Source organism: Theobroma cacao, chromosome 5 (assembly GCF_000208745.1).
Source record: "Theobroma cacao cultivar B97-61/B2 chromosome 5, Criollo_cocoa_genome_V2, whole genome shotgun sequence".
NCBI lineage: Eukaryota > Viridiplantae > Streptophyta > Magnoliopsida > Malvales > Malvaceae > Theobroma > Theobroma cacao.
The window spans coordinates 22,133,211-22,144,379 of NC_030854.1; the positions used below are offsets into that span (position 1 = coordinate 22,133,211).

An 11,169-nucleotide genomic window follows, 5' to 3' on the forward strand; every position below is an offset into this window, starting at 1 on the left:
TGTGTTTAGTTAAATTTTATACGACAAAACTATTAGTGTAAGCCTTGCAAGCCAATCGATTTTGTGCTTGTAAAACACTATATTAATTAGTCATAGTTCATATTAAATACATTATTGATATTTTATATAATGTATGAGGTATTTCTTTATCCATGAGTTTATTTATAAAGAGTTATGAGAGACTTATGTAGATAAAGTCCTTGGAACATAATGGCCTTGCAAAGAAATTATAAAAGTTATAATTATGAGATTCTTATGCATCAAAGCCTTGTTCCTAAATATGTTCCTAGTCACTGTATTGTCAAGAATAAAGGCATTGACAATGCTCAAAGGTTGGTACATGCTAAGCCTCCTTACTTTAGAAGTAAGCAATTGATCTCATAAGTTGAAGTATGTGAGATACTTGGGGATAGTATGTAGGTGCTTGTTAAGGAACAAGTTTACTAAACATGACCTGCTATGATAGTTCCATTTGGTATTTCACTCAAGTGTCTATGGAAATACTCTCATGTGTCAGTAATGTAAGTAATCCTTAAACTTGTGATACCATGTCATCTTGTATGTGAATTGTCATGCTTTGATTTCACCTCTACGGGTCTGGAGATGACCAAATGTTTAAATAAGGTGCTTTTGGGTATGGCATGAAGCATGCGAAGATGAATGGGTAGTCCAAAAAAGATTCATCACCCCAAGTGATTTGAAGGGGACATATCTCATTTGCTCCTGGCTTATATTGATTAAAAGTCCTTGGCCAAGGCAATCTTGATAGGTCAATATAGAAACTGTAGGACTAATATGGATAAGTTAGAAAGTAGACACCGAGCTAGACTTTCTATCTATTTGGGATATATGATGAAAGGATCGAATTACACTGAGATATTGTACATTGAAAGGTTAGTCAAATCATATTGACTTTCCTGACATTTAGGTGGTCATGATATATTGTTAGATGCCGCTCATGATCTATAAATATAAATATAAATTCTTAATTGAATTAATTTATATTTATTGCCAACATGTTGGGAACCTAACGGGTCACACACATAAGGTGAATTGTCGAAATTAATTTGAGTTCAATTGGATGTGATCTAATTGATTTTATAGAGGTTTAATCTAATTAAGTATTGGGTTAAATCAAATACGATTTGATGGAGTATTAAATAAAGGCCCAATTAGCCCAAGACATATTATAATTCTTATTGGTTATAAATTAGGTCAATTAACTCTATAAAAGAATCCCTTAGCCGCTTCTTGAAGAAAAAGAAGAGTTCTATTTTATTTTCTCATGCGTTGAGATAGGATCACAACCAAAAAGAAAGAAACACAAGGGAGCTCAAAGTTGAGAGTTTGCTAGCACAAATTTCGACTTAGGGATTTACACGCTCTTAGTGAAGAAATTTCGGCAAATCACTATGTGGATCACCATTAGAGGCAAGACAACTATGCTCTGTGGTTTGATAAGTTTTAGTTGATGTACAAAAGTTAAAACGAAAAGCCAAGGAGGACTCCACCAAAGAAAGTAGACTTTCAGGTATGTCAAAATTTCTTTTGTGGTTTTTCTAGATTAGTTTCAATTAATGTGATCCATGGCTTTGGGGAATAAATTTTAATAATATTCCGTTGCGTATGAGTTGTCTTAGCATGATTTAAATCCCCAACAGTGGTATCAGAGCCTCCTTTAATTGATTTAATCTAGTTTTATGTTTAGTTGTTGAAGATTACAAAAATTGTTTTGTTTATATGTCGGTTTGATGCAAAGTTTGAAAAATTATTTATAATAATTCTGAATGAATTTTTTCAAAACTAATTTATGTTTTAAAAAGGCCTATAAAGTCTTGATTTATGGATTTAAAATCTAGATTTAATAAGTCCTTAAAGATTTTATAGATTTGTTTTAAAAGAATCCAAATTTGAAAAATCTGGCATCATAACATGATCTGTTTTGGAAATTTTTTTGAGGGACTTAGAGAAGGAGTTTGAACGTGATTTTTGGAGGGTAGAACGTCAAGAGGATGATCTTAACCTCTGAAAATTTACAGTATTTAATTACCTCGTTTGGGTGGTGATCTGATGATGTTTCTGCACAAACAGTTTGCTGGAATTGTATTCTTGTGTGACAAGGACTTGCAAAATCATGGCTATTTGTATTCCGAATTTACTGAGGTTTTGAGAGCTTTTTGGCATGATGTTTGGGGCATGGGATGTCTCTGAATTGGTGCCAAAATCGCAGCAAACAATGGAGTATGGAGCTTCAAAGGATTTGGGACAGCATAGGTGATGCAGACCCAATAAAATTACACTAGCTTGTGCTATTTCTTCTCTATATAATTAAGAGTTGTACTAATTTGGTTGTGACCTGAATTTAGACTCCTAATTGTAATGGAATATATCCTAAAGAGTTTAGGATTGCTCCAAATAAGATTCTAAAATCAAATTGGCAAAGAAATAGGACTCTTGGCCATAAAGATCTAATTCTAGTTGGACTAGAATTATTAAATTTTCTAATAACATTAGAAAGCCTAATTGGATTAGGATTCCTTTGAATATTAAATTTCTAATATGATTAGAACTCCTATTGAGAATAAGGGTCAAATTTAAATTTCATAGTCCTAAAAGGTTTAGAATTACAAAGTCTATGCTTAATTGAATTCCTAGTAGGACTAGGATTTCTAAATTGGCACAAGACATTTAATGGGACCTAGACATCAAATTATTTGGATTAATATCTTCAAAGGTTGAGTAATATTATTGCCAAAAGACATATGAGATCTTCAATTTGAATTAAACATAAGTTTTATATGTTCATTATATGATTATGAATATATGATGATGATTATGGACTTAGACCACTATAATGTGTTATGGATGGTTATGGTTGAATGTATTTGGTATTTATTTTATAAATAGGGAGTGTGTGCCCTGCCTTTCCTCTATTTTATTCAGGAGTTGTAAAATTCTCTTCTCAGCTTACTCCCCTCAAATGTAACTTGAGGTTTCTTTACATATATGTAATTAGAATTTATAGGATTAGATTAGGAAGAAAATTTTATAATTCCAAGATTGAAGGACGAAGGTGCCAAGGAGACATGAAGATCACAAGATTACAATATATGATGATATTTGTATGTAATCCCTTAGGATTTGACCAACTAATTTCCTTCGATGGCTCAAGGAAATTAGATTAGATAAATTCCATAATCATCCTAGTAGTATGCATGTGATAGATTTATTTTATGCAATATTATAAATGCTATGCATGCCAAATTCGATGAGACCTAAATAACAAGATAAAAGCAACAACAAAAATCCCTCATTAAAATATTGAGTCACATGTTTCGCATGATTAAGTTGCCTTCCACCATATAACAAGATAACCAAGCTACCTTTTTAATTGGAGACTTGTTGAGTCACTCAAGGTCAAACTTTTACATGGGCACGTTTGAGTTATTGGTGGGTCTTACTCAACTAAAACTGTGTGGTTCGGATGTGTCACACTTGACCACATGGTCTTAAAGGCAGGGTTAAGCGAAATGCATATGATGCATTTACACAATGAGTTGTCACCTAACTGATTTGGGAGTTACATGTGGATGCAATTGATAAGCTACGTTATCTACCCAATTAGGCTTATTGTGATTTGTTGAGTCACTTAAGGTTGTCATAATTCGAAAGGGGTCCCAGCCCACTAGAAATACCTAGTAGAGATTTTCGTATAATAGTAAAGGCTATTATTACGAAAAATTAGTGGGAGAATCAATGTAAGATTTAATACCTCGTCTTAAATTGATTTATAACATGAAAGGCTAATACAAATACTTTTTCTATATTTATAGATTGTTAGAATGGGTATAATAATTGCTACTTTGCTTGGCATACTTGATGTCATCAACCTAAAATGTTTGGACTGGTATATCACTTTGAGAAAAGTTCTCAATAAATGGAAGGGTGAAATCTTGACAAGTAAAGAGATAACTTTAAATATGATTAAGCTTAATCTTTCTACTGCCAATCCTAAATCTTGGATAATAGATTCAAGATGTGTATCGCATTTATGTACTGACATAAAGGCTTTAAAGTATAGTAGAAAGCTTGGTTAAAATGAGGTAGTCCTAACGTAGGCAATGGTGCAAAAATTACAGCAGTTGCCGTTGGGACTTGTGATCTTATTTTACCATCGAGCTTAGTGCTGGAGCTAAAAGAGTGCTATTGTGTACCAGCATTAACCAAAAACATCATTTCGGTTTCATACCTAGCTAAGAATGATGATTTTGAATTTAGTATGAAGGGCAATTGTTGCACTGTCATTCTAAATGATGTATTTTATGGATCTGCAACATGTCATGGAGGACTTTATGTTATGGATCTTGATAGCCCAATGCTCAATATAGATGTCAAGAAAGCTAGAAAAGATAATCCAAATCAAACCTACATCTGGCATTGTAGACTTGGTCATATCAATGAGACAAGGATAGCTAAGTTATATAAACAAGGTTATCTAGATCCATTTGATTATGAATCATATAGAGCTTGTGAATGTTGTCTCCTTGGTAAGATGACTAAGACTCCTTTTACTGGAAAGGCTGAAAGAGCAGGTGTGCTCCTAGGGCTAATACATTCGGATGTATGTGGACCCTTAAACACACCACCCAGAGGAGGTTATTCATATTTCATTACGTTTACAAATGACCATTCTAGATTTGGTTATGTGTACCTAATGAAGTACAAGTCTGAAGCTTTTGAAAAGTTCAAAGAGTTTAAGGCTGAGGTTGAGAAACAAATTGGGAAGAGTATTCTCACTCGTAAATCGAATCAAGGAGGAGAATATCTTAGTCATGAGTTTCTAGATTATCTAACGGAACATGGGATTATATCACAATGGACTCTATTTGGAACTCCACAACACAATGGAGTGTTTGAGAGGAGAAATCGAACCTTGTTGGACATGGTTCGTTCCATGATGAGTAGGGCAGACCTTCTGATATCCTTTTGGGGATATGCCCTAGAGACTGCTGCTTACCTTCTTAACAAGGTTCTAACCAAATCGGTTGATAAGACACCATATGAGATGTGGTATGGCAAAAGGCCAAACTTGTCTTATACAAGGATTTGGGGATGTACGGCTTATGTAAAGCGTGCATCATCTGATAAGCTTGGAGCTAGATCAGACAAATGCAAGTTTGTAGGGTATCCTAAATAAACTATAGGATACTATTTTTACAATCCCGCCGAGCAAAAGGTATTTGTCTCGAAACATGCCACTTTCTTGGAAAAGAGTTTTTACTTGAAGGGATTAGTGGGAGTAAAATAATTCTTGAAGAGGTTCAAGAACCACAAACTAACATCCCTTTGGAACCTGAGTCGACGGTTGAAGTATTGGATGCTCAAACCAACACTCAAGAAACACAAGTGCTCCGTAAATCTACGAGACAGAGACAAATTCCAAAGAGATATAGATTTATGATGGAAAGAGATGCTTTGCCAATTGACAAAGAGCCTACTACTTATGAGGAAGCAATATCTAATATTGATTCTGATAAGTGGCTAGAGGCCATGAAATTCGAGATGGATGCCATGCATGTCAACCAAGTATGGACTTTGGTTGATGCACCTGAAAGGGTAAAACCCATAGGATGCAAATGGGTCTTTCAGAGAAAGACTAACATGGATGGTGATGTACAAACGTACAAGGCTAGGTTGGTTGCTAAAGGTTACAACCAAGTTGAAGGAATCAATTATGAGGAAACCTTCTCACCTGTGGCCATGATTAAATCTATTAAGATTTTGCTTACTATTACTGCATATTATGATTATGAGATATGGCAGATGGATGTAAAGACAACATTCCTTAACGAGAATTTGCAAGAGGAAGTGTATATGACACAACCTGAAGGTTTTATATCCAAGGAGAATCAGCATAAAGTATGCAAACTCCAAAAGTCCATTTATGGGCTAAAGCAAACATCTAGGAGTTGGAACATTAAATTTGATAAAACTATTAAAGAATATGATTTCGTCAAGAATCTTGATGATCCATGTGTTTACAAAAGGGTAAATGGACAAGCAGTTGTATTTTTAGTACTTTATGTTGATGATATACTATTAATAGGAAATGATATATCGATGCTACAGACTGTCAAAATCTGGCTATCCAAAAAATTCTCCATGAAGGATTTGGGAAAAGTGGCCTATGTTCTAGGAATAAGGATCTATAGAGATAGATCAAAGAGGCTGTTAGGATTGTCCTAATCCACTTATATAGACAAGGTGCTAAAGAGGTTTAGCATGAACGAGTCCAAAAAGGGACATTTGCCTATGTCACATGGCATTCATCTCTTAAAGGATATGTGTCCAAAGACACAAGATGAGAGGATGAAGATGGATAGGATACCGTATGCATCGGTTATAAGATCCATCATGTATGCCATGTTATGTACTAGACCAAATGTGGCGTTTGCTTTGAGTGTCATGAGTAAATACCAATCAAATCCAAGTGAAAATCATTGGATTGTTGTGAAAAATATCCTTAAGTACTTACGGAGAACTAAAGATGTTTTCTTGGTCTATGGAGGGGCTGAACTCCAAGTTAAAGGATATGAAGATGCTGCATTCCAATCTGATAAGCATGACAATAAATTGCAAAGTGGATTTATATTTACCTTAAATAGCGGTGCTATTAGTTGGAAAAGTTCCAAGCAAGCAACAACTGTAGATTCTACAACCGAGGTTGAATACATCTTCGCGTCTGAGGCAGCAAAAAGGGGAGTTTAGATCAAAAAGTTCGTAACTGAACTTGGTGTGGTTCCTAGCATTGTTGATCTTGTAACTTTGTACTGTGACAACAATGGAGCCATTGCGCAAGCAAAGGAACCAAGGTCTTATCAATGATCCAAACATGTATTATGGCATTATCACTTGATCAGAGAGATCATTGGAAGATGTGATATTAATATAAAAAGAGTACCCTCTCACCAAAGTTCTGTCCCAACAAAAATATGATCGCCACTTGGAAGGCTTTGGTATTAGATACATGGGAGATTGGCTTTAGTGCTAGTGGGAGATTATTAGTGTAAGCCTTGTAAGCCAATCGATTTTGTGCTTGTAAAACACTATATTAATTAGTCATATTTCATGTTAAATACATTATGGATATTTTATATAATGTATGAGGTATTTTTTTATCCATGAGTTTATTTATAAAGAGTTATGAGAGACTTATGTAGATAAAGTCCTTGGAACATAATGGCCTTGCAAAGAAATTATAAAGGTTATAACTATGAGATTCTTATGCATCAAAGCCTTGTTCCTAAATATGTTCCTAGTCATAGTATTGTCAAGAATAAAGGCATTGACAATGCTCAAAGGCTGGTACATGCTAAGCCTCCTTACTTTAGAAGTAAGCAATTGATCTCATAAGTTGAAGTATGTGAGATACTTGAGGATAGTATGTAGGTGCTTGTTAAGGAACAAGTTTACTGAACATGACCTGCTATGATAGTTCCATTTGGTATTTCACTCAAGTGTCTATGGAAATACTCTCATGTGTCAGTAGTATAAGTAATCCTTAAACTTGTGATACCAGGTCATCTTGTATGTGAATTGTCATGCTTTGATTTCACCTCTACGGGTCTGGAGATGACCAGATACTTAAATAGGGTGCTTTTGGGTATGGCATGAAGCATGTGAAGATGAATGGGTAGTCTAGAAAGGATTCATCACCTCAAGTGATTTGAAGGGGACATATCTCATTTGCTCCTAGCTTATATTGATTAAAAGTCCTTGGCCAAGGCAATCTTGAAAGGTCAATATAGAAGCTGCAGGACTAATATGGATAAGTTAGAAAGTAGACACCGAGCCAGACTTTCTATCTATTTGGAATATATGATAAAAGGATCGAATTACACTAAGATACTGTACACTGAAAGGTTAGTCAAATCATATTGACTATTCTGACATTTGGGTGGTCATGATGTATTGCTAGATGCCGCTCATGATCTATAAATATAAATATAAATTCTTAATTGAATTAATTTATATTTATTGCCAACATGTTGGGAACCTAATGGGTCACACACATAAGGTGTATTGTCAAAATTAATTTGAGTTCAATTGGATGTGATCTAATTAGTTTTATAGAGGCTTAATCCAATTAAGTATTGGGCTAAATCAAATACGATTTGATGGAGTATTAAATAAAGGCCCAATTAGCCCAAGACATATTATAATCCTTATTGGTTATAAATTAGGTTAATTAACTCTATAAAAGAATCCCTTAGCTGCTTCTTGAAGAAAAAGAAGAGTTCTATTTTATTTTCTCATGCATTGCGATAAGATCACTGCCAAAAAGAGAGAAACACAAAAGAGCTCAAAGTTGAGAGTTGGCTAGCATAAACTTCGGCTTAAGGATTCACACACTCTTAGTGAAGAGATTTCGGCAAATCATTGTGTGGATCACCATTAGAGGTAGGACAACTGTGCTGCTGTGGTTTGATAAGTCCTAATTGGTGCACAAAAGTTAAAACGAAAAGCCAAGGAGGACTCCACCAATGAAAGTAGACTTTCAGGTATGTCAAAATATCTTTTGTGGTTTTTCTAGATTAGTTTCAATTAAAGTGATCCATAGCTTTGGGGATTAAAATTTTAATAATATTTCGCTGCGTATGAGTTGTCTTAGCATGATTTAAATCCCCAACAAAAACATGATTAACATGATTAAAATTTATATGATTTATAATTTGTTTACATGATTAACATGATTGATACGATTAACACACAATTGATACAATTAACATGATTAAAATGCTTAAATTAAAATATGTACAAGTAAAATATAATTTTATTATTCAAATTTACAATCAAAAATTATAAATATCATAATATTTATAAAATATAATAAAATTTGAAATCAATAAATCTTAATTATCATAAAAATATTAGTACTTATATGAATCAATAAATAAGTCTTAACTGTACACTAAATGTGTATATATGACACGATTAAATAAATAAACAATAGATGAATTATAAGCTATACGAGATACACGATAACATGATTAACTATTTGTATCTTAGACGTATCTTAGATGGATTTAATGGGTTTAACATAATTAATACATGAAATACTATTAACCTAAATTCAAACATGCAAAATTATGTATCATGTTACCATATTACATACAAAAGTACTAAATCTACGTGTTATCGTGACTGGCTATTTACCCACTTTGAGTTGGATCTCTAATCCATAGCTAATATTCCATGTTGAGAATAAGGAATAAAGAGAATATGACAAGAACTACTATTTTATCAATTTTTTAACTTTCTAATTCTTTAATACACATCTTTAACATAATAGTTATAAAATTTATATATGCATAAATAATAAGAGTAAAACGACACGCATTATACCCACCACCTCTCTCTACCCATGAGTTAAACTATCATTAAATCAATATCAAGACGGTTGAACATAAAAATATGTATGCCATTGCCAACTAGAGGTAATACGTGTACACTACTTGAAAGATGGAAACCTAAGAGAGTGAAGAGAGAATTCAGCAAAGAGTTGCCTAACAAAAGTAATGGATTTATTACTATATTAATTACATAAAACTCTAAATTAACAGTAAAACAAGTAAACAATTTTAGAAAATGAGTGGTGTCATATGACACCACTCCCTCTAAGGTAGGTCCACCCTTGATTGTATATAATTTGTATTACAAAATATTTGTTAGGCAATAAGCTCTGGACAATGGGGTGTTTGTCATCATCCAAAAAGGAGATGGTGGATCCATATTACTTTTTATGACAATAAACAAGTGGAGGGAATCAATTGACTAACTCCCCTCAAAGATATCCTAAAGATACAAAAGTAGATAAGTTAGTTGATTAATGTAGTCAAAATCAAACTCAACTGATTAATTAGATTGATTAAATCCAAAATATTCTATTCAAAAAATGACTAAGTGTATATCAAATCACTTAAGAATCTGGCAACATTTCCATTAAACCAGACTTAATTAAATAAAACTAGATTGCAATTGATTTCAATCTATTAAATTAATAAATAATTTTTTCAAAAAAAATATGCAATTGATTGGATTTAAACCCCTAACCTCTTCCAGTATTATTAAAATATAAACCATTAGATAATACCTTTTTATCAAGCATTTATCGCATTTAATACTTATTTAATAATCAAAACATATATTTAAATTATAAATACTGAGATAATTAAATAAACCCATCCAATTGAGAATTTGTCTCCTTCATCAATAACCAATTTAGTATTTGTTTGATTTGATTTGATTTGATTTCTTTCAACTTATCTACCTCTTAAAGTAGAAGTCAAGTTAAACAAAATTTTGAGAAACTTAAAAAAATAGATTTTTTTAAAACAAAATTTAAGAAAAAAATTTTAAAAAAAGCTTTAGATAAAAGCTTTCTCTTATATTTTTTTGAAATTACGTCATCTTTTACAGAAATACCTTTTTCTCTCAATAACATAAATATTTTTTATGATAATTTTAATCAAATTAAAATTTATATAATTTATTTTATCAAATAATTTATCGAACAAATTTATCTTAATTTAAAAGTTATTATATTTTATAAAAACTTTATGATAACTTTTAAATTAAAAAAATTAAATCAAACAAGTTCCTAATCTAGTGCTAGCGTAAGGCTAAGGACTACCTAACTCACTTTGGAGTTGAATCTCTAATCCGCAGTTGATATTCGAAACCCGAATAAGGAATACAAGTATATGACAAGAGCTAGTATTTATCAATTCCTTTTATAAACTTATAATTATTTAATAAAAATATATAACAGATTGGTTATTATAAAATTTATATATGGATAAAAGATAAGAGTAAAATGACGGGCATACCCACTACATCTCCCGACCTGGGCGGTTAACCTATGATTACATCAATATCAAGGTGGTTCAACGTAAATATAGGCATCCACAGAGCTTCTAGTGGGCGCCACATTCTTTAATGGGGCACGCGTAGCTACAGGGCACAAGCATTCTCACCCACCCCCACGTGATAACCTTAATCATTTGTTTTTCCAAAAAATTATTTTATATATTGAAGTTGTAAAGTTTCAAGTAAATCACAAATTTATTTAAAGAATTAATAAATTATTATAGTTTATATTTATAAAAT

At 32.5% G+C, this 11,169-nt stretch overlaps 1 long non-coding RNA gene across 1 annotated transcript; it reads left to right on the top strand.

Annotated features, from left to right (window-relative positions):
• LOC108662092 lies at positions 1,236-2,465 on the top strand. Its single transcript, XR_001927873.1, has 2 exons — positions 1,236-1,531; positions 2,092-2,465. It is a non-coding gene; the product is annotated as an uncharacterized LOC108662092 (long non-coding RNA).